This window comes from Lonchura striata, chromosome 4 (assembly GCF_050655825.1).
Source record: "Lonchura striata isolate lonStrDom1 chromosome 4, ASM5065582v1, whole genome shotgun sequence".
Lineage (NCBI taxonomy): Eukaryota > Metazoa > Chordata > Aves > Passeriformes > Estrildidae > Lonchura > Lonchura striata.
Window position 1 is genome coordinate 70,620,207 of NC_140706.1, and position 22,226 is coordinate 70,642,432.

At 48.4% G+C, this 22,226-nt stretch overlaps 1 protein-coding gene across 7 annotated transcripts in view; it reads right to left on the reverse strand.

Annotated features, from left to right (window-relative positions):
* The window catches only part of SHROOM3 (shroom family member 3), a 116,104-nt gene that overhangs the window by 26,253 nt on the left and 67,625 nt on the right, over positions 1-22,226 (reverse strand). For 2 of the 7 annotated variants that reach the window (XM_085579424.1, XM_085579423.1), the window contains exon 1: positions 13,639-13,720. The exons of the other annotated variants lie outside the window; for them this stretch is intronic. The gene's annotated coding sequence lies outside the window, so the exon portion shown is untranslated. Of the gene's footprint in view, positions 1-13,638; positions 13,721-22,226 lie in introns of those variants that run through there. 7 annotated transcript variants of the gene reach the window in all.

Consider the following 22,226-nt stretch of genomic DNA (forward strand, 5'->3'; position numbering starts at 1 on the left):
GAGCAAGGACAGCTAAACACCAGCACGCAAAATCTCAGCCCTTTTAGCCAACAGGATTTTAGCAGAGGGCAATGCACAGGCCCAGAGGGCAAGGCAGTGGCATCAAGCCATGCAGATCCTTGTTCTTCTCTCCTCTGAGCAGTGACTGGCTCTGCAAGTGTCCCTCATGAGTGTTTTGGAGGAGCTGCCTAATTCCATGGCACACAGGAGCGAGATTAGCTCAGTACTCACGGCACAGAACTCATTATCCTGCAGCTGCATTTGGGGACACTAAATCCCCATGTGTCAAGTTCAGGGGTTCCACAGTGGCATACACTTTTTCCACATGTAACCACCTTATGAGTGCTCAGGGAATGCTCTGAACACACAAGAGAAAAGCCAAGAGAAAGGTCCATACAGTGAGAGGGAGAAATAGAAACCTGTCCTACCTCCTCTACTGATATTTCCACCAAGTCAGCAAACACATATTTACCCCGCTCCAAGTCACAAAAACACAATGTAACCATCGCTTCAGCTCCTTCCTTCCACCTGGAACGCTCAACTATTCCCACTCGCTCCAATTTTTAGCCCTGAAGCACAGAAGAAATCTAAAATTTCGGCTAGCTCAAGGAACCCCCACGCTGAATAAAAGCAGGGCTGAAAGGCCCCCTGCCCGTGTCAGGCCTGGCCCGGGATAAGCTGCAATGGCCTCTTGTTGTGTGCCGAGCCCACATGCCGGCATCTGGGGCTTTGGATAGCTGAGATGGCTTGGATGCCATTCCGGTGAGAGACCGGCCGTCTTTGTGTCCGGCCGGGTCCTCCCCCACGCTCCCTGCCCGTGCCCCCACGTGCCAGGCAGGAATGTTAAGCCTCCCATTGCGGATGAGATACAGCAGGGAAGCGCAGCAGCACTTTCACCTAGATTAGGGAAAGCGACTGGTCCGGAACGGCCTTTTTTTGCTCACCCTGCTTATCTTCATCCAATTTTTACCCCAAATCCTGCCTTGGCTGCCTTTTCTTTCCATGTGCCAAATCCCATCCTGCTTTGTCTCTTCCACTCCTCTCCTTCGAGATGATGTCAAGTCTCTGATCCAACTCGAAAGTTTCCCTTCCCTGCTCCTATACACCAGGAGCACAATCTCCTTTTGCAGCCCTGGATATGCCAATATCCTTAATTGCTTTAATTGTCTTTGCTCACCAAGCTTAGCATGAAAAATTACCAATTTCCAAAATAGATTTCACTGCAAGACACAGAAAGGACAGAAGGCCTGCGACAGATGAGGATTTAAAAGACTGCATATAAACAATTTATCTATACAAACAGGTCTACAATTTTGTGAGCAAAATATGTTCACAGCTTTAGTGTTTGGAGGACAGAGCTCTGTGCTTCCCTGCTTGTTTCCTGGAGAGCAGAGTTTGGCTGTGCCAAGCCACACCACAGTGGTACTCCTGCAGTGGGGAAAGCTGCTCACACCTTCCATCTGGCCAGCTGTCTCTGAGGGAGCCAGGACAATATGTAGGGCTGGGAAACTGCCCCTGTGCCAAGAAAAGAGTTATCAAGAGCCTGAGAAACTGATATAAAGGAGTAATAAGTACCTACAGCTCCCTGGGCACCACAGCCAGGTGATCTTGGGTTATTATTTTTTTTTTTTCTTTTAAGAGAAAGCAGCTTTTGAAGGATGCTAAGAAAACAAGAGACACCATAGACCCTAAACTCTGCTGCGAGCAGAGCTTTCTGAGGAAGTCCCTTCCAAGTGCTCCCACAAGGACCTGCACAGCCTGACCCTCCACTGACAGCCCCAAGTAGAGGGAGGGAGGATAAGCAGCTTGGGTGTTCCCCCTCACAAGAGCGACCCGTGCTTGCCAGCATGCATAACTTTAGGCTTTACCTCACAGAGACAAAGACACCTTAATTAATGTCTCCATGGGCTCCGGAGGTGCTGCTGGGGAGAACAAGGAAATGCAACAGAGTTTTTCCCCAGCCTCTTAAAGAACTGTAATTGCAGAGCTCTGTGGTGCATGGCAGGCTCAGTAAGACATTGAAAACTAATCAGCTGCTCTAGAAATAACAACATTAATCGGGCCCAGTGGGGAACATAAGAGATTAGGATCCTTCCCCCTGGGAAGCACACCCACCTCAGGGCCAGAGCACAGCCAGATGGACAGTCCCTTACAGGGGTGTCCCTGTGAGAGCACAGGGAGAAGAGCTGAGGCCAGCCAGGGCTGCAGCCAGGGCTGCAGGGCTGAACACCTCCCCAAACAGGACCCCAAGGGCAGCACCTGGCCCTGCCCTTGCAGCCTTCTGCCTTACCTGGCTGCTTATCCCAGAGCATTTGCTATGGCATTCCTAAGTAAGGCAGCTCAGTCTAACAACCAGGAGGGTATTAATCCCTATAAAGACACTTCTTCCACCATAACATGGAGACAGCCACTCTTGTGCAAAGCTGTTGGGGGCCTACCTTTCCTCTTGGCTGTCCTCACACCTTCTCCTTAGAGTGGCCTTCTCTGAAAGCTCCAGCTGCCCTGAGACAACTCTCCAGCTCCCTGTGGCAGCACCCAGCCCGATGGGATGCTCTTAAAGCCTGGGGCTGCATTTTATTTTGGGATGCTGCAAAGGGCCTCCCAATTCCATAGCTAAAAAGTATCCCTAGCAAGGAGGAGTCTGCAGTTGTTCCTTTTGTTATTGCATTGTTTCTGAAGCTCTCAAGTGGGAGACAGGAAACCCAGCACACACAGTCTATTTAAAACTCCTTTACCTCCCACCTGAGGCTGGCAGCTGCCTCTGAAATCTTTCTTTTTCTGCAAAGTTTGCGTTTAATTATGAATTGTTATTTATACTTGCTGCTTCCATGGTGCCTTTGGTATTTAATGCCACACATGTCCATGAGTACACTCTGCTCAGCTTTTCTCTCATCTAAAAATATGGCCTGCTTGGATTTTTTCCTTGCTGCTTGCTTGACAGTGAAAGAATACAGTGCTAGAGATTAAGAGATTTTTTTCAAGGAAAACCTGCTTCAGAAGTTTCAGTGCCCCCTACAGAAGAAAGGCAACACCTCCTGACCCCACATCCATCTCTCCCCACACAGCCAGCACAGCCTTTCCACAGCAGGCATCTGTGAAACACTCTCTACTTTTCACCACCCTCCTCAGAGCTCTTCAAGAACACATGGGTGGCCTTATTTTATATTAATCATCTCCCCATAAGACCGGTTTGCCAGTTGCTGCCATTGGATGTCTCATGGCCTTCCTGAGCTGCCACAGTCCTTGCAGAACCTGGTTGCTATTTTAGGGAGATCCTTTGCCTCTGAGGAGGTCTGACTCTGAGCTCCTCTGGCCCCTTATCTGCCTCCCGTGCTGACCTCCTGTTACCTGCATGCTTGGAACGTTTCATAGCACTTATCTTAACCTTTTGGGCTCCTGGCTCTTCCTCCTCACTTTCTTCAGTCTTCCTTATCCTTATTTACAACCTTCACATTCCAACACAGATCGATTTTCTTAAGTCAGCCTGGACAGCAAGTGTGGGTGGGTGCCTCTGCCCAGCAGCTCTCCCAGCAATTATCTGAGTCTGCAGAGATCATATTCTTAATTAATTAAACTCCATGTTTCATAACAATAGTTTCCTGAGTAATGGCAGCAGCATAAATCACTGCTCTCACTGAGGAAATGATGCATTGCAAGCTCAGCTGCCTGGCTGTAATTCCCAAAGAGGAGACAGGACTTTGCACTGGGAGGTGGCACAAACCCAACTTCAGAAGTTTTGTCTGCTCATAGCATTTCTTTTCCAGGATAACAGCACTACTATCCTGTACTCTTAGTTTAGCTGCCTGTAGTTCCAGGGATGAGTCTAGGATATGCCTGAGATGAGCCATAAACAGCACCTGGAACTATGTGTAGAAATTATGAACTTTCAAAAAAAAAAAAATTTCAGAACAGATATTTTTTAATGGTCCCACCTCTTGAAGCCATGATTGCCGAGTTTAAACTAACACCTGTTTTGCTGCCAGAGTAATAGATGACCTGAGTCCCAGAGGATCCAATCCTCATATATTATCAGGTTTAGTAATTTTTAGTATTTTGTTACCTCTAAATCCAGTGTTGTTCTAAAAGAGAGGATGGAGGTTAAAGTCTCATTTTTCAATAATTTGGGATGAACAGGAGTATTTGTAACCACTGACAGAACTAAAAGTCATCCTAGGTGCTCACACAATGATGCTTCTAAAACTGAGATTAAAGCAAGGAACTCTTCTTCCAACTTCTACAGCTATTTGTAGACATTTCCTGATATTCTTCCCTTTGTTTTAAATCACAACCTAAGAGGAACCCCCCCCTCCACTACAGAAGCAGCCAACAGCACATCACAGACACAAAAACACAGAGAAGCAGCAACAAAGCTGAACTGGGCTAAAACAGGCAGAAAGGAGCCAGAGGGGTTAACGCTGCTGGTTTATCCTCACAGCACCCCACGTTACACAATGTCACAGGGCTGCCTGAGATCCCCAGCTCAGCCCAGTGACATAAGGAGAGCTGGGCAGCTTCACCTCTGGCTATCCTCATCCCGCAGGCAAGCTCTCAGCAGCTGCCGAGCTGGAATTACATCTCCTTGGGAATGCAAACGGCAGCTTCGCGGCAGTCCCGCATCTATCTCCCGACAAAGAGTGAGCCCTCCTGTCTCCTCCGTGCTGCCAGGGAGAGGGATGCAGAGCGAGGGAGACACCACACCCATCCCAGGCACCGACCTTGGCTGTGGCCGTCCTGCTCGGCAGATCTTCCTGCACCGCCTGAAGTGAAAGACAGGATTGCTTACGTATTTCTTATTTTGTTACCTCCTGTGGCTGGTCCACAAATAGCCTGTAATCCACATCTCTGTCACGCTCTCAGAATCTCCTTGAGCTGCGCTGGAAGTGCCCCGTGTGTCAGAGCACAAAGGCCCAGGTGCTCTCCTGGTAGCAGCATGGCCTGCACAGGTTTGTTACTCGGCTCACAGGACCCCCGAGCCACACCGAGACCAGGAGGAAATGTGTGGACAAAACTTATAATGAAAAACAATTTATAAATTGCACTGAAACCTCTTACACTAACAATCTGTAAAACCTTTGCCAGAAAAAGGTTCAGTCCTTGGGGAAAAGCTCTAGCTTGTGACTTAAAACATTCACCTGAGATGGGAAACAGCCAGGTTTAACTCCACAGTCTTAATTAGGCATGTGAGGAATTCAAGGCTGGTTCATGAATCCAAAATACAGCAGGCTCCACCTGTGTAACTCCTGGAAGCACATTTTCATCATAAGCAGAGCAAGAAAGAGTTTGAAATATCAGTAAGACTGACTGAGCACATGAATTTTGGGACTGAATTCAGCATTCTTGCCTGGTATCTGCAGCAAGGTCCAAGTTCTCAAGTAGAAACAACAGTATCCATGTCTAGGATTCAGATGGGTCAGTAAAGCCATGGGAAAAAAAAAGCCACGCAACCCAAACCCATTCACAATGCTGCTGGCTGCTGCTTCTAAGGAATAGGACTACTTAATGCACATTTTCTGTACACATCCCAGGCACATTCACCCTGATATCTGGTAAGACAGGATTACTAGAGCTGATCTTGTGCCATAAACCAATCCCCAAATGGGAAAAGAAGAATTTTCCCAGGAACAGTGCAGAGGGACTTGTGCTTTTCTACCTGCACAGGCCATTGCTTGAAGGCAAATTAAAGAAAGCACAGGATGGTGAATTTTAGATGGATACGTCCCCCCATTCAGGCACCCATCACTTTCAGTCTTATGGCTCCTACATGGGGGATTCCGAGCACGCAGAATTTCAGGGCAAAGCAACAGAGGCTGAGAAGTCACCTGGAATTAATCCAGACTCACAGCTTTCCGTTTTTGGAGGGCTCTTCACTCAGGCAACTCCAACTTAAACAACCTCAATGAGCATTGACCTCCAGGTCCACCGAGAAAAAAGTTTGGAGAAAAAAGACCACTTTTCCCTGTGCAACACTGTCTAGTCCTACTTGTCCAGCATTTTTCTGGCTTCCCCTTTTCTCTGGGACTGGATGGGTTTTAGTTGACCTGACCTCAATCCCACAATCTGGCTGCACTGTGTTTGCACAGCCCCACACAAACCAGCTGCTCCTGCGCCATACCTGTTTGCAAGCAGAGAGCTGAAAGGAGCCCTGGCATTCATTTGGGTTCCTCACTTCATTGGCCAAGGGGTCTTTGAGAAAATGAACTCCTCCTTTGTCTGAGAGAGAGAGCCCTAATCCCCGTTTTGCCCTGGAGGATTACTGGGTACTTAGAAAGGCACTCACATGCACATTTTTGGTTCATGCCAGCTGCATTTAGGCCCACAATATGCAGCGTTCTCTTTGGTCTTTAGCTTTGACAATAAGCATTCCACTGTGCCCAGAGCTTGACCCAAAGGCTGCCACCCTTTCACAGGCACCCTAAATCCACGTTTTCTCAACTGGGGGCCTTCCTTGCTTTGCATGAGCAGTTGGCCCTCAGAGGCAGCTGGGCACGAAGCCCCAAGCCCGCAGTCCTTTCTTGTGCTGCCCAGCCGGCTTGGAGCGCACAGCTCCCTGCACAGCCCTGCCAAAACGACCTGGATCCTGGCTGGAAGGAAGAACCTGTGGGCTCAGGATTTAGCTTTTATCCCTAGTGAGTTCCTGGCTTTTTGTATTAGTGATGTACAGTTAGACTCTGTCACAGCTTGCTGTTTGTGCCTCATTACCACCCAGACAGCCTGTTCCCAAAGTGTGCTCTGTGCAGCTCTGGCCCACATCTTCCTAGGACTGTAGCTTCATTCCCTCAAATTCTAATCTTCGATCAAGTTCAGTGGAAGCAAATGGCTCTAAAGCAGTACTGACTTGAGCAGCACTTTGCCTGCTCAGGAGAGATCTCACCTTCTCAGGAGGAGACAACTGAGAGGTGAGAACGGTCCTGGTCTGTCAAAAAAGTGGTGTGTGATCCATCCTGCATCCCAGCCTCTACCTGTATGTGAAATGCTTTCCTCCACCTTGTGCTCAGAGAGCTTTAACCCTCTCAAAACCAGATCTACCTACTTATAGTGTCAAGACAGCAGTAAAACGGCAGAGAAATGAGTTTCATTCTTTTCTACCCCACAGCTAACAGGACTATCCTATAAACTTGCTCTTGACCATTAATGAGCATCCCTTGAGGTTTTTCAGAGATGCCTTTGGGGACACCGCAGGATCAGCCTGAGAAATCAAAACATCCCCTCTCCTCACGGGATGTTCAGGACCTGGAGGCTGTGAGGAACAATCCTTCAGAGATGGCCAAAAAATAGGGGGATCAGCTCTCTATGTGCATCAAATCTGTCGGGTAGAGGTGCCTGGGAGGAAGATGATGCACAGCAGCGCTCAGGCAAGCTGGAGGGTCTTTAACACACCTGTCCCTGTAAGGGCCATGGCCACCACACGCAGGTAAATCAGCAGCCTGACAGCTTCTAGGGTATCCCCACACTGAATCATGTGGATCTCAAGTCCTTCTGATAAATGATAACATTTAACTTCTCTTACATTACACACACCAAGGACAAGTGTAAGTGAAAAAATGTAACTGCAGCTCCTACAAAGAAAAGCAGCCACAAGGAGGAAGGAAAAGTCATACTCATATAATGTAATATAAGCATTAGTTTCCATTTTAGAATTTGGGAATTAAAATGATTCCATAGGAAAAACTCACAAGCCCTCCATGCTGAAAGAACAGTTATGTTCACAGCAAGAGATGAAATCAGCAGAAGGTATTTCCCCACAATTACTCTTTTTACACTCACCCTTCAGAATAGTGATGTTTTCCAGCTATAAAAAAGCCATAGTGGGGGGGGGTCTGAATGTCAAGCAAGATGTGCCCCACCTGGCACCTGGCCATAGGGTGCAGACCTGAGACCTGAAAGGTAAGCCCAGCCTTCACTGGGACACTTTTCTGCCTGCAGTTTGGAGCTGGGACAGGGCTTCATCTGCTGGTGCAGCTCCTAATATGTTCTATGCAAACCAAATGAGGTCAGTTCAGCCCAACAATTTAAATGGTTTAAAGCTAAAGATTAAGGGAGTGTTTACAGGACCTGTTCCAGTGGCAGATGGATGAGGTCTCTGGCACTATGAGCAAGTGGGGCATTAACCTCTTCTGCCAGCACAGCTGGATCTCTCTTCCTCACCTGCACTGGCAACACCTTGCACTTCAAGGAACACACCTGAAATTTTAGTCAGTAGCTCTCCTAGGGAAATACAGATGTTGCCAAAGTGCTGCAGCAGTGACTCAGCTGTGTTTTGAAAACTGGTCTCAGTGATTTATACTAATGGGAGTGACAACCTGAGCATCTCTTCAGAGGGGGCAGAAGAAAGCCTCATATTCACATTTCTCACAGGCACAGTGGACATTCGGTGCCAAGGACTCAGGTCTGCAGCAGCTGAGCTGCCTCTCAGCCCTCTCTAGCCTGATTCTCTGCAGTGCTTCCTGGTATTCCAGATTTTAATTGCAGTTACTGGACGGGTGGGGTGTACAGGTCTAAATCACCTTTGAAAGTGTAGCAATACCTAATCCCCAGAATATGAGCTTCTCCATCCCACACACCAACCTCTTCCTGGACAAATTCCTGAACACCTTACTCAACACAGCATTCCATTTACTTCCTGGGCATTTCAGCAGGAGATTTGTTCAAGTAAGAAGTGATGACAGATTGAGTAAGGAAATGAGGACTTGGCCAGCTCAGTGAGAGAGACCAAGGCAAGTGACAGAAATGCTGGCTGCTAAGCTAATAAATACCTGTTTGTCAGTCCAAATATTTTTAGCATCTGCCAGTCTGGCAGAGGTGAGCTTGGAAAAGGATGAGGGCTGCAACCATGACAAAGAATGTGAGACGAGGAAGGAATCCTTAGCCACTCTCACTTGGTCCTATGCCTCTGTGCATCCCCATTGTTTTCACATAAACCCCCCAAAAGTGGCAACTGGCCTTCCTGACTCTGCTCCCCCCAGCAGGGAGCTATTGTAGCAGCATTAGGAATTATCTGCCATCCTTCTGCTGAGGAGATACCATAAGCATCTTTCCTGTACACAGCCCTGGGTGTGGGATGTCTTCCATGTGCCCTGCCAGCAGGAAAACTCTTTCCCATCACTTTGTCTACTGTGTTTTGGTCTGGTGATCCTGAGTCTAGACCCAAATCACTCCTTGGGCTCGAAGCAGGATCTGAGGCTGGGTCTTGGGATATTCTCTGCAAGCGCTGCAGGGCTGGATGAGCACCTGCAGAGGCTGTGGGAATCTCACCTGGATGAGGACAAGGCTTCCCCAGTGATGCTGCCCTCCAGTACCACTGAGGTGACAAATTCCCAGCAAGAGGCAAGAGAAATTCCACTATAGATTAGCATATGGCTTTGGCTTCCAGAGAAAAGTCTCAGATCCTCCTGGGTTTCCAGGAACATGAAGGTGCTGCTCTGTAGATGCAAACCCTCTCACAGCACTTGGGAAATCCAAGAAAACCTTGCTTAGCCTAAATGCCAAACAGCTTTTAATGAGACTTTCCTCACTTCAGACACATCTGAAAAATCCACCCAAACCACTCTGAAACAGCATGAGCTGCATTTCCTTGGAGTGGACAGCACCAAGCACATAAAGGAAGCAGCGAGGAGTACCCACAGCACTGCCAAATGGCAGCCTGACCTGAAGCCTTCACAGCAGTTACAGGTTAACAAGACATCAAAAACTCTTCTTCCCCAGTAGCAACAGCAGCACCCTGTCAAAGGAAGCCACACCTTTGTTAGGGACATGTAGTGATTTGGAGTCACAGCCTGGCCATCTCTGCATACCAACAGGCAAATGGGAGCAATACACTCCCAGCCTCTCCTCACACGCAGCACATGTGGTGACCATCCTCATTGCCAATACCCCTCCAAAATGGAGCCTTGGCAGAGCCAGGCCCAAACACAAATCGAGTCACAAGTGCCAAACTCGTTCAGAGAGAAAGCAGCAAACCCAAATCCTATTAGGCAGCCATCAGTGTCAATATTTATTCCTCACAAACCAGGGACAAGTGGCTTAATAAACAGTGTCAGGCTGAGCCTGGTGAGATGGAAGAGGAAGGGAACAGATAGATTTGGGGAAAGGACATTAATCAGCATCACCCCTGCAAACCTTTGACAGAAACAAGGTTGTAAACTCCCTAGCCACTTCAAAACTAAGCTCCCTTTTTGCTTCAATAGTGATAGCCCCTAGTTCCTAGCCTGGAGGTTTGGCATCCTTCACAACAGGGTCACTGGGCCCCATAAAACCTTTCCCTTTCAATCCACCTCTCAACACACACCTCTCTCTGGCCTGGCTTAAGCACTCCCTCCCCAACACAGAGCAGATCCCTCCCGAGGTCTGGTCCGCAGGGAATTAAGCACTCTAGCCAGCACGGAGTGAGTGGGCTCCCAGGCAAACAATGTCTGCACAGGAAGACAAACAAATCAAACCATGATTTCACAAGGCAAACTCCTTGGCTGAAGAGTCACTTCAAAATATCCCAGGTCTCCTTTTCCCTGCAGATAATTCCTGCCCCTGGGGACAGGAATGTATATGCCATTTATTTCTGCCTAGCCTGCATGGGAAAACAGAGTATTGGATAAATCCACTCCAAGCTTGATATGTCTATCAGGGCTGTAGCTGAGTTTTTAGAGCTATGCCTTACTATAGCATATATTTGCTCCCATTTACCCAGGGAAATTTCAGCTGCCACAGCAAGATGAGGATGCAGCCATCATGCATGGGGACCCTGTCCCCAATATAACTGTACTGGCCACCAGTTATCATCACATACTTTGCTTAAATTAGGCTGAAATGGAGTCTGTCTCCAGCCCGGAGCCTGCCTGTGGCTGCAAAGGAATCTGTGCCCTCGGCAGCACACGAGACAGGATTGGGTCGCTGCTGGAGAGCACTTGGCCTGCCTATTTTTATTGTCTCCCTGAATACTTTTCCTCAACACTGTTCTGAGTTGCTGAAAGAATAGTAAAGATGAGATTTTTTTTAAAACAACAGACAGACTGATAATCCATAGGAACAGTGTCCTTTTAACTTTTGGATGTTTCTCAAATCTCTGCTCTTGTTGCCAGGCTGCTGAAGGCATTTTGAAGGCACAACATGATGAAATCTAATCAGGGTGAAGTGGGCTGGTTTCATTTCCACCAAATTCCTCTTTCAAAGGCATAAATTTACCCTTCTGATCCCAACCTCTAGAACTGAGCCAATACAGCAGTTACTGCTACATGAAAAACCCACCCAATCCCCCTTCCCTCGCCAACAACTGATGACTGACATTCCTCATGCTTCTTTAAACCCAAAGACGCTGCCACTAATTCCAGCCCTGGTGCAACTCAAATGTAAAGGATTAGGGAAGTGGCTCTCATCTGAACAGAGGCAAGCATGCAGCAATGCAGCACATCAAGAGTAGCCAAGCTTTTCATTCCAGTTAAACTTGGGAACAATCTCCAAAATCCTGGTTTTGGACACACAGGTTTTCTTTCCTGCTGACTTGAGCACCTGAGTAGTGTGCACCTTGAGATACTGAGTAGTGTGGCTACAGCCTGATCCTGCTGAACTGAGCCATGCTCTACTCCCACACCCATTAAACTCCAGCAGCTTGCCAGCACCAGCCACAGTCACTCTGGGTCTGAACAAATGTTAGCCGAGTGGGAATCACATAAGACGTTATAAAACACCCTGTTTGATGTCATATCCTCCTGATTTATTTACTTACACTGCAGCTGGGGTGAAGAAGCCTGGGGATAGGATGGACCAGGCCCCACTGTGCCAGCTGCTCTGCAAACACCAAGTGAAGGATGGTTGCTCATGCAGAGGGCTGACCATTAAAGCAGGGACCACCCTAACTAAACAAATGCAGGAAGGATGTTTTTCCCATCACCTCTCTTCCCTCAGCAGCCTTACCAAGTCCACCAGCTCACCAATGCCAGCTGCATCCTCATGCTAAAACCCAGCTTTTCTCTCATTGCTGCCAAGACCTGGGATGCTCGGTAGAGGGAGAAGGGTTCTACATCACTCTGCTTTTATTCTCATTAAAAAATCTGTTCAGGCCTACTGAACACAGGGACATTTGAGGAGGCCCCTGGCTGCTGCAGAACCATCTCCCAGAGGCAGGGCTCCCACGTGCCACAGCAGCAGCCCTCTCTGCAAAGCAATGCCAAATAGGCTGCAGCTGGCCTTGTATGTCTTTATTGCCTTTTGAGCAATGTTTTATAGTTAAACCTCTGACCTGCTGACCTCTGGAAGATAAGCCTCTGTGATTATTAAATGAACTTTTCCTTAAAATTTACAGTAATCCTGATTTCAGTTGAACTGAACTTCCCTCTTTGATTAAAGAGCCAGAAGTGCCAAGCACCATTTAATGTGGGCCAACAAGATCTCAATCCTCTAAATCCCCATATTATGGACACACAGAACACCCCTCCTTCTCCCAGTTGTAGGCTGGCCTGGACTTCACCTTTCTTACTCAAAGGAGTTTTAGGGCATTTATTTTTCCCTACTGTTGTTTCTGCTGGTGTCGAGGAAAATCTGGACAAGCGCCTTGCAGGAGCAGAGTCAGGCCCCCACGGCTGAGCAAACACAGTGAGCTGCTGAGCCTCACCCCTCTGCTGAATGAGCTAAAGGGGGCTCTGGCTGGGATGAGAAATGAACGTGTTTCAATGCGTGCTGCTGGTGGCACCCAACTAAATTTAAGGCTTGGTTTTTTTAGGCAGAAGAACATACAGAGGTCAGAGTTTAAAAGGCATTACAGCAGGGAAGGAGAAAAGCAGACCTTTGGACGTTGTGGACAGAAGTAGGGGAGAAAGCCGGAGTGAAGGTAAATGAGGTCTGTGGGACACATTCCTTCCAAATTTTACAAAGAAAAATGTTGGCTAATAGTGTTCCATTTGAACACAGTTCTTTTCTTAGCCATTTTAAGGAGTCTGTGGGTCATTCCAACCAGATGATGAAAGTTCTCAGCTTCTGTCCCAGTATCTCGTTGCAAGGTGCCTGCCAGCAGAACTCCCTGCAGGAACACTACACTGCTTACTAAAACATGTAACACAGTGAGAGCACACACGATGCCCGGCAACTGCCTCCAGAGAAAGAGCTGTAAAGGGACTCTCAAGCCCCGCAGCTCTTGCCCAGCTGCAGCCGGACAGTGCATGATGCAGTCCGTGCGCTCACAACACAACGACGGCGTTTCACTCCCACCTGGAGAACCCCTCCGAGTAATGAGTTTCACATGCGGACAGGGGTGAGAGAGGCACGGCGGGGTCTCATCCTACACCACCTCCCTCCCCGCCTGCTTCTTCCCAGCATCCAGAGGCCCCAAGAACACGGAACGAGAAAACAGCAGTTGGAAGGGGAGGCGGCGAGCACCCTTCCCCGGGAGACTCCGCCGGTGCCGGCCGAGCTGCGGGGCTGCCGCCTTTTGTTAGCCCGCCCTGTCCGGCCTTTGGAGAAGGAGCGCGCCTGCCCCGCACCCCAGGCAGCCCCCTCACGCCGGGTCTCGTCCACCCCGCCGCCGCCAGCACCCCGCTCATCCCTGCTCGCCGCGCACGCATCCCCGTTCTCCGCGCACTGCCGCTTCCCGCGCATCCATCTCCCCGCTCCCGGCCCGCCGCAGCGCGGTGCTCCCGCAGCGGCCGCACTCACCGTGCCCCGCGGCGCGGACGGCTCCGCGCTCGCACTCGCACCGGGCGAGGGCGCCGGAGCCCGGCGGCGCCTCCGGCCGCCCCCGGCAGGTGCCGCGGCGGGCAGCCCGCCCCCAGCACCGCCCCGCACCGGGGGAGCCCCCCCGGCACGGCTGCCCGGAGCCCCGGCGAGCTCCCCCATCCCGCCACCGCATCTCCATCCCCGCACCAGCAGAGTGAACTCGGCCTGAGCTGCCGGCCGGGCGCGGACCTCAGAGACCTGCGCTCCCTCCAAAGCCCCGCAGCTCTTCTTTCCCTGTCCCTGCAAAAGCCCAGTCGCACCTTCCCATTAATCAGAGGATGTTGCGGGTGCCTCCGCCTGCCCGCTGATGTCCTGCCTCGAGAGCGAGTGTCACGGACCACAGCAAAGCCACGTTACTGCTGTGGTGGCTTTAACAGCGTCTGCTGTCACCTGCTAGGTTTGGTTCGTACAGGACATTTAACCAGCAAATGGGCTGAGTTAAATTAATTTTAAAACTACACGCAGCTGAACTGTTGTGGCTCACAAAGGAAGACGACAGGCAGAGACAAGATAAATAAACCCTTTCCATTTCTCGTATCATTGTGAAAAACCTACAGAAAACCCTTCACGCCACACAACGATTTGTGTTACACAATGATCTGTGTTACACACGGGAAGGTGTTCAAGTTTCAAGTAAGAATTTGTACTTCTAATGCCCTGCTTTTGGCTGGCAGGAAACAAGCACAGTGCTATTATGGAGCCAAGCTGGTTTGTGCCTGTGGAAGTTTTCCTGCCTGAGGACTGCAGGATTTCCTTTCCCAGTGGTGACAGATTTTGCAGATGAAATGAAAGAAGTTTCTGCTTTCCTACCCTGCCACTTGCCATCCTCCTTCCTGCCCTTTAGATGCCAAACACCTGCCTCTCCCTTTCTGCTTTGTACCTTCCTGGTTTTTAATCTGGGAGCTATTTCCTCTCAAGGGCTAGCTCCATATTCACCTGTTTTCTGGATTTGCACGTGGATGCAAATACAGCCCCTGCTCCTGTAACAACCCCTGAACTCTAACTCCTCTGCCAGCTGCTGGCAGCACCAGAGAGTGGTGCAGAACAAAGATGGCAAGTGGGGGAATGTGAAGGAAAGAAAATACCTTTTGAATCCAGAGAAGTGACTGAAGGAGATGCTGGAAAATTGCTCTTCACAATGTGTCTGGCCCATAATGGATCTTTTATCCAGGAGTATCCAAACATCACCCCAAAATATCCCTGTTTTCTATAGAAAGAGACTGATATTTTACAGAGTGAGGGAAAAGGATGTGTTCTTACTGTGAGCAGGAAAGAATCCCACTCCCAAAATGCTTATCACAGGAGGCACTGGCCTCCCTGAAGCCATTTGTTCACCCACTGTTAAGCTATCAAAACACATTATATAGATAATTTTACTTCTGTTTATATGTAGCTTAATTCTGACTTAGCTTAAAATGGTTTCTCTTGGTCTCATTTGAAGTAAAATATTGAACAGGTGCATTTGTGTCAGGTGAAATTATGTTCAGCCACTGCTACTTTTCATGATGTCTCTCTCCCTACCTTCACACTCATAATCAGCAGCCCAAAATGTTTAATACTTCACCAGCTGCAGAAATCATAGCGATAAACCAGAGTGGGAGATGCAGAAAAAAACAGAGGTGAGGTTACAAAGGCAGTGAGCATTACTTCTGAGTCCTAATGATGAAACCCATAGTGAGGTGGCACCTCTCTCAGCAGATTAAGGGCCATTTCCTGTTTTATTTTTTTTCACTTGTGCTTCCTAGGAAGGATATTTTGTCTCTATAAAACCTGGGGTGCTGTCACACCCGAATTTCCACTGGGGAAAACAACAGACCCCTCCCGTGCACGTGTCTAAGGGGATGTGTCATCAGGATGGGTTAATAATTTCAACAGCTCCAGATCACTGCCTTGTGACACAGAAGGGCAGGTTTGGGAAGCAGGATTAAACAGCCTGGGAATAAGGATGATTCAGGTGGTGCATGCCTTCTTGTCCCCTTTCAGAGCAAGAGGCTCATTCTGATCCAAGCTGAGCACACCAATCACCCAGCTCAAGAGCCGATGTCTGTAGCCACCAGCCAGGGTGAGCCTGCTGCCAGCAGAGCCCCTCTGTGCAGATGTCACCCATCGGAGGCATGGCTTTTGCTATCACCTCTCCCAAAGGCCTGATTTCTCCCCTCCCTGACTGGAAAGCTACACTGAACACTGTATATTCCCATACCAGCATGTGCAGTGTATGTCACCTGCTCTGGATCATTCCATTAGGACCCAGAAGGACCCACGATCATTTGCTCCATTAAATGACTCCAGATGGTTTTATTGATATTTTAAACACTTTAAGTGTACTTTGCATCTTGGCCGGCCATTTGGCAAGATACGGAGTGGCAAACGGTCACAGATGTTACCAGGCAATGAAACAAAGTCCGGTTTGGGATGTGGTCATAAAAACCCATGAGCTCTTGTCCTTCTGTGATAAAAACAACAACAAAAACATTACCACCCATAGCAAAAACCTGAGGCTCCCCATTACCTTGGACTATTTACTGAAGCACTTAGGATAGCACAGGGACTCGCCCTGAGGCAGATGACAGGCAGCCAATCCAAGTGGGAATTCACTGGGAGGGATCACAACAAGCACCATACTGCTGACAAAACGAAACCTTCCACACAGTCCCTGCTGCCCTGGAGCAGTGAGCACAGCCTCCCTTCCAGACTGATGGGGCGTGGGTCCGAACACCCACACGGCGGAGCTGAGCTGCTGCAGGGAGCTCTGGCTGATGGCAGCCTCATCTCAGAGGTGCTCAGTGTCCACAGCTCACCTCCTGCCAGTGTCCTGGCTGGAATGCCTTACTGGCCTTACACAGCTAAACCCATCCTGGTCACACTTTGGCCTTTGTGCAATTCCCTCCTGATCCCACTTCAAGAGAAAAGTGTTCCCTGTTCAGATGGAGCAGCCTCAGATGGCATGTCCTGTATGGGACAGCACAGCTCAGTGCTGTGAACTACCTCCAGAACTTTTTCCACCAAGGTCAGCCTGCATACCCTTCAGTGCTTATTCTGGAAAGGAAAGCCAGTCCATACAAAAAAAAAAAAAAAAAAAAAAATGTCTGTAACAAAGCAGGATTTCTTCACCAGGTGACTCTTGTGACATCAGTATCAAATATCATATCCTGCAAGGGGTAAGAACCAGAGAGAAGACTCAGAGGGCTAGTTTATTTTTTTTTTTTCCTTGCAGGATTTTGGTTTTTTACTTGGAATTTGCTTCCAAAGGCAGTTTAATCCTATCTAAGCACAAGAGCAGAGGTTATATAATCTCCCTTAACAATCATGGGTCTTTGTAAGTTTTCCTCTGCCCTGCTGGTGTTCTCACTGCCTTGAAAATGGTTGTCCTTGGACTTATGGAACACCTGAAGAAATCAGAGCTGGATCCTGCAGTGCCTGTGGATTCCCAGCCTGTGTCTCCCAGTGGCAAATTGCATTGGAAGCAGAGTGAATTGTGACAGAAACAGATACATTTGGTGTTAGGAAGGTCCAGTGAAGCCCCTGCCCATCTCCCTGCCCTTTCCCACCTGGATCAAAAACATGCAGGTAGTTTCATTTCAGCTCCCACTTCACAGCCAACAGGCAGTGTACACACTGCTGCCATCAGGTCCAGAGCCTGCCAGCTGCACTGCAACAGGGACAGAGAACCTAAAAACTCTGTGTACACACCACCGTGATGGGCACTGCCTTTGTTTGAGTTTGGGAGTAGGTGAAGTAGCCCTAAGATTATGCACATCCACATCCCATCCCTTCCCCGAGATGACAGAAATAGCTCTGCCGTGGGGAACCAGAGGACTCAGGCATTCATCCAGGAGTCCTTTCTCTTTTTCTTTTTTCTAGTCACCACAAAACCCCTCCAGTGTTCCAGCTCACCAGCTGCCCAGCTCCCTGGCAGCTGGATGCCTGGTACTGCCATGCCCAGTGAAGAGTATGCTTCTGGAGGCATGGGATAACCAAGGAAGCTTCCCTCTTCCTGTTAAAATAAAGCTATGAGGGTGAGGAGCACTGCATGCCCACAGTGCTGGCTCTGGAAGAGTGGCCCTGGATTCCCATGCTCCCCCTCATCCTACATTTCACTGTTTTCCCAGCTTCTTGTTTCTGGCAACATGAGCTGCTGGACACAGGGCTGGGATATGGCTGGGTCACAGCGATGGAGAGAAAAGCTCTTATTTGAAGGGTGAAAAGACAAGATGAAGCAGCCCCAAAGGAGCCTGTCCTGTGGCTGTTCCTTGTGCCCCTGGCTTGCTGGGCACTGCAGATGCCAGGCTGCAGCACAGTAGGGCCCTTCCTGCATTTGCTCAGGCAGCTGGTGTGAAATGCGAGACCCTTGTCACGTCTGCTGGGGGAGGAAGGGAAGGCGTGGGATGCACAGAGGAAATTGGGTTTTGACATAAAGCATGGGCTGCATTGAAGAAGGATTATTTCCTCTGAGGAGTGTTTGCAGTGCTGACCTACCCACAGACCATGAAGAGTGAGAGCACAGAGGGGCTGGAGCCATCAATCGGGCAGGAACAGAACTCCCAGGGAGGCTCTGGTTTTCCAAAACGTGCCCAGTCGCCTTTTGGTTTGGAAAACTTGAGCCATGAGCTGTTCAGAGCCAGGACTCTTTGAATCCAAGCCTGTAAAGCTGGGAGAAGTTTAGAGAAACTCCCTGTCTTGGCTCATCTCCAAATCAAATTAACTCCTGGAAGGTGAGGAGGTGTTCAGATAAATATCAAATCGTTCTGTAATGGGTCAAGGCCATTTTTTCCAGTGAACAAAAAGGATTTTTATTGGATATCTCTTACACTGCATATCTCAGACTGAACTTAAGATAGCTGTGAAAAAAATTAAGACATGAGGAAGTCCAAATCCTGCAGCAACGGTTAAAATGCATTATTAAATTTCCTCATGAAGACTTCACCCAAATAAACCCAATGAAAAATCAGTTTAAGATTGAACTGAGTCTGGATGCAAGAGGTTTCTATGGAAGTTCACTGTTATGAGGAAATTTGAAGGGGAATTTGGAAAGAAATCACATATTCACAGGTGCCAACTCAGGGAAGTGAATTCCTAATGTTTTTACTCAACTATTCTGTCCTCTGCACTGAAACTTTCCAGACTATGCCCCTAGGTTTTCCCTTGGTTCTTGGCACTGCAGTCACTGTAAGCACTCCTCTGTGTGTGGAGACATCCCTAAGAGAGAAACACATCATGATGATAGCATAAAGAGGAAATAGCAGAAGGCTTCTTAAACATTCCAAGGAGAGGAAAATTGCAGAAAATAGACATGAATCCACTTTTCCGCCAACATTCCAGAGAGGCGAAAGGAAGGCAGAGAGAACAGCACTTTTCTCTGGCAGTGAAAAAAACCCTCTTTTCCTTCTGAGCTACTGGCAAAAAGATTTAGGGAAAAGAAGAGGAAAAAAGGACATTTGTACAGTGAAGAAAAAAGTGAGAAGGCTTTGAAGACCTAATTAACAGACTGTCCCAAGTCACTTCAGTTCAGCTGCATCACAAAAGCCTAACAGAGATCCATGGGACCACAACAACCTGCCCAAGAGAATAAGACAAACAAAACCAATCACTCCAAAAACCCATCCCCCTCCAAATCCAGGGTGCTGGGAAGGGAAGGAGGCTGCAGCTGAGGGCCTGTTTTCCTGCTCACTAATAAATTTAGTTTACAGAACCTTTTGTGAGTCCTTTTTAAGGTTGTTTGTTGATTAAAGCAGCAAACAACAAACTTAGCCCTAATTTATGCTTCTTTAAACATTTCAAGCTTGGGGGGGTGCTTTTTATAGGAGTTAATGAGGCAGAATAGGTTCTTTAAGGGGAAGATATTTTCTCACCAAATTAAAACCTGTATTGAAAATAAAATAATGAGATGAAGGTGGCTTTTCTTTCAGAAGTAAATAAATCTTGGAGTAGGAAACTTCTCACGCACTTGGAACTGTCCTTATCGGAGAGATCTGAGAACAGCAGGTTCACAAGATGTTCTCACTCTCCTTTTTTTTTTAATTTATTTTGCCTTCCTCCTTTCATGTAAACAGTAATGAAGCATTACTTGCTCTAAATGTGCAAACAGCTTCAGCATGTGAGAGCAAGGAAACACTGGGAGCCATTCTCCTTTGCCACAGCAGAGCCACAAAAGGCCCAGGCAGGGACTTGGCCCCACCATAACCCAGGCAGGGTAAAGAAATGGGCCCACTGTGCCACCTCAGACATCTGGACAAGTCTTAGAGTAGCTCCAAGCAAGATCCCAGGTCAGGTTGAATTTTCCAAATTAAAGCTAGCCTCAAATCTACTGCATTTTGGCAATCTGGTGTAGCAGCACAAGGAAAATCAAGTACCGGAGTGGGCAGTGGTGGAAGCGGATGTCATTAACTGGGACAAACAGACACAACAAGGTCTCGGTGTGATAGGAGAGCATCAGCCCTGGTTCCTCTCAGAAATGGGGAAGAAAGCCTCCCTTTCATGGCAGCTCCAAGCACACTCGAGGAGATAACCCTGTTTGTCTTCACCGGAAAGGCCGACTGTGCGCCGGCCTCGCCGGGACAAACCGGTCGGTACAGCCTCCAGACATGCAATTGCACTTTGGGGGCATTCTGGGTTTGTCTGAAATGATAGTATTTTCTCTGGAAAGAAGCCCACCTTTTTGGCTTATTCCTTACCAAAAGGAATTTGGATGTTTGTGGTGTTTTACTGAATTGTCCCTACCGTATGGGTATGAACAGAGCTAAGCCTGCTTTGGAGTGCAAATACAGTGTTTTCCCTTCCATCTTTGGAAATCTGCAGACAAGGCAGCCACGAGCAGTCTGTAACTCCCCCCAGGATGCTGGGGAGCTTTGCAGGAAGGCTGTGCTTACCCTCCTGCTGCCAGCAGGCTGACCAGGGCTAGGTAAATCCAGTGCACCTGTGGGAATCCGTGGCAAAGCCGGTGCCTTCTGTGATCCAGCAACAGCTCAGCTCAAATTTCAAAGCAGCTGTAAGACTCAGCACCAGGACAGGAGAGTATGAATGGGGCTGTTTTCATATCTGCCATGCAAATGTCTGTTAGCACAGCGATGTTATCCGTAGTTATCCGCAAACGGCGGGATTTTATCCGCCGGCCTCCCTCTCTGATCATGGAAAATGCACACACAGGATAGCCAAAGGAACTTGAGCCGGCAGCCAGCCACTCCCCGTGAAACCACATACTGCAGGAATGAGAAAAGGAGCTCAACAAGCACCAAAAAGTCAACACCCAGGGGAATTCCAGTGTTTGGAAACGGCTTGGGAAGATCGGGCCGTGAAAACCGAAGTGCTATGTGAAGCTCACCTGCAAAGCAGCTGTGAGAGAGAGATCAGCCAGAGAATGACTAGGAGAGATTAAAAAAAAAAAAAAAAGAAATTACGTGGTCTTCTCTCAGTCCATGAAAGCACAGCAACAGTGCCCTGGAATTAGCTGCAGACATGCAGCCATGGAGAGGCATGGAAGCACTTCACAGGGAGGAGGGAAAACAAGGAATGCATCAACAAATCTTCACAGAGGAGTCCCCAAAGGCAGGCAGGGAGAGGAGAGAGTCTCTAAAGTGAGACTTCTGCCTGGACTGAGGTGTCAGTGTCTGAAATAACAAGAAGAAACATTTTCAAGCTGTGAGCCAAAGGCAAGCTGTGAAGATAAGAAGATAAAGCAGAGAGACTCAGGGCTAAAATCACATAAACTGGATGAAAGCATCTCCAGCATGTTGGAGTCTGGAGGGATAGGAGGCAAAGATTCCTCATGAACTTCCCCTCCTCTCTGTTGTGCACATATCCACAAAGGGCAGTCTGAAATTCCCCAGTACACTGAGCATCAGCTGGGAATGTTTCATGGGCTCTCCCACTGGAAATGAAACTCTAAATAAAGGGAAAATCCCTCTTAGGTGCTGTGGACATGATGCCTGCTCCAAAGCTGCTGAATGGAATGGAAAACCTTTTGCTGAGCACCTGTAGCTCCCCTCAGTTATAATTGCTCTGCACAGCACTTAGAATTTAATTTCTAATTAAGAGCCATGAACCAGACTCCAGATCAGATGGTATCAATCAGCATTTCCTCTGTCTCTGGTGGTTCTGGAAGGGAAAATCCCCGTGCTGCCTGTGCAAGTCCCAGGTGTCCCCGTCACAGGAAGGAGCTGCACCTGGCTGCAGACACAACCCCCAAGAGCTGTGCTGGGCTGTGGAGCAACAAAATTGGGCCAATGCACTTGGAGTTCAATCCTCCTCACAGGGACTTCCTGCCAGGTCAAGGCATTGGACCTTGGAGTGGGATTGTAACTACAATTGGTCAAAAATTTACTGCGACACTGGTTCTGTTCGATGAAATACCTGCAGGAAACATCCATTGACTCACTCACATGGTTAAAAATAAACTGAACTGTTTTCCAGTTTTTTAAGAATGGAACGAGAATCCTCCAGATCAGTCTCTCACATGAATGATTTATTTTAGTTTCTTTCTTTCTTTCTTTTTTTAATCACTGAATCCTCTATTTCAATCTTTCATTCACTAG